The following is a 2,343-nucleotide window of genomic DNA, read 5'->3' as shown; positions in this document are numbered from 1 at the left end:
AGAGAGTTGATATGTAGAGAAACAATGAATCTCCCATCTCCCTCTATGCTCGCCTCAAGTTACCCTTCAGCCTCCAATAGTCATTCAAAAATTGGCCAAGAGAAGTAAAGAAGCTCAAGAAATTGAAACACATTGAAAAATTTTTGTAAGGTACCAAATTGTTATAATGCATTGATATTTGGCCAAGAAGGTCCTCGTAGGTGACACGTATCTGTGATCTTCCCTGAAACCTACAAGATAGAGGCACTGAGACAAGACTCTGAATCTATGATAGTGCTTCTCAACCTTTTTTAAATCATTGTCCCCCAAGGAGCTTTATTAGATATTTTTCCCTAATTGCTCCCCTACAAGGAAATTTAATATCAAAGATGTATATCTTTTTATATACTGAGACGCTTTGAAGGACCATACACCATTGTAATATCTAAGTTTCTTGCTCCCCCAAAATTCAGTTGTTTTCCCTTTGGGCTTGTTATCCTTATTGAGAATCAATGGTCATACAACATTAGCTGTCTCCATAGGCTAATGTTTCCCCAAAACTCAGAGAAGCACAGAATAGATAGACTTATGTCTTCTGGGGCCTTGCAAGCATTTGGAAAGCAGAGAGATGTGGACATGATTGTGTGCGTGTGAGTGTGTGTGTGCACGCGTGTGTGTGGACTTGCTTGCTGGGAAACTGTTTAATAACTCCCACTGAAACTCCAGCATTACCAGAAGAATGCCCATTCTATTTCTATATCCAGTAAAATTCCCTTTGCTAATTCTTATATTAGGCTTGGGCCTGAGAGACCAGCACATGCAGCAGGGACACTTTGGGACAGGCAGAAGAGCCATGATGATGTGACTCTCTGAGTCTGCCCTTTCCAAAGAGAAGACACTGAAATCTGGTATAACTAATCTTCAGAAGGACTTCACCTTCCGGCACAGTATTTCCCCGCCATCACATACGCTGAGTCCCAGCTACCCAGTCTCAGATGGTGCACATTCATGGTCGGACGCTGAGGGATTCAGGTAAGGACACTGAACAGTCAGAGTTCGAGACAGTGTGAATTATATGTGGATATAATGAGCATGAAAAACGTGTCAGTTGTGTAAGATACTGCAAAAAATAGTTGAAAGCTTTAGCAACAGGAAACAAAGAAACGGACGTTAAATATTGGGAAATGAGGAATGTCTTCATAAGAAGGAGCCACAGAGATGGGGCCAGCACAGCAAAAGAAAAGGCAGCTTGTATTTGATAGAAAAATTGAGTTGCATAAAAAGAGCAGATTTTGTTCCAGTTTAGAGTTTGTCCATGGACAAACTTCATGTCCATGGAGGGCATGAAGCCTCTTTCTACAAGATTGGTGCTTCCTTAAAAAACATGATTTTAACCCCAAATTGCCTTAAAAACTGCGAGGGTTTCAAAGGCAGCTCCATATGCACACTTGCCCATGGCTCACTGAGTCTCCTTTCCCTTTGATTCAGAGACACCTTATCCCCGAACCCACTCACCCGGCACTGAAGCCTCTGTTCCACTTGGTCAATTCACACATGTTCATTGAAATAAAAATAAGCAAGTTGGTTCAAGGAGATGCTGTTCTTTTACAGAATAGCATTTTACATTTTGCAAATGTCTGCATAAATAAGCTGCCGTGATAGGCAGGGAAGATACCATTTTAGAAGAAAGGGAAAGGAACCAAGTTAATTGAATGCCTATTGCGTGCCAGGTACTTTACAAACATTATTGTATTTACTTTTTATGCTACCTGATGAAGTCATTGTTATGCTTCCCAGTTTGCAAAGGAGGAAACCGAAGAAAAATAAAGGAGTTGCCCCAGGTAACAAGGGAGGAAGAGGCAGAATTCCAGCTCAGGTGTGCCCTTCTCCAAAGCTCTTAACATTGTCCCACACTACGTCACAGTAGGTTCCCCCACATTTCACAACTGAGGATCTGAGGCACAGAAAGGCAAAGAAGCTTTCTCAAGGTTACAGAACTCTTTTGGGGCTTGGATCAGAAAACAAATCTCTACCTGGTATCCCTGGGGCCGAGTGAAAGACATGAGCAAAATAGTGTCTTAGCTTGTGTGTGTCAAGATCCTTCTTATTCACCCAGACTCCAAGGCCAATGCTTATAAGTCATGATGTGCATTTATCAGCTATGTATATTCACTAATTTAAAAAGCATTTATTGAGCACTTAACATGCGCCCCAGACTAGGTAAGGCTTTGACAATACCAGGATGAATGAAACATTGAGCAGATAAGATGAACTTGGAGGTTTATAGGAAAATCATACTGAATTAAGGACAGATAGACATATCAGAAATTAGGTGCAGGCTGGGCGCGGTGGCTCATGCCTGTA

Source organism: Propithecus coquereli, unplaced genomic scaffold, assembly GCF_000956105.1.
Source record: "Propithecus coquereli isolate 6110/MARCELLA unplaced genomic scaffold, Pcoq_1.0 Scaffold202, whole genome shotgun sequence".
Lineage (NCBI taxonomy): Eukaryota > Metazoa > Chordata > Mammalia > Primates > Indriidae > Propithecus > Propithecus coquereli.
Note: the sequence above shows the minus strand (reverse complement) of the source record.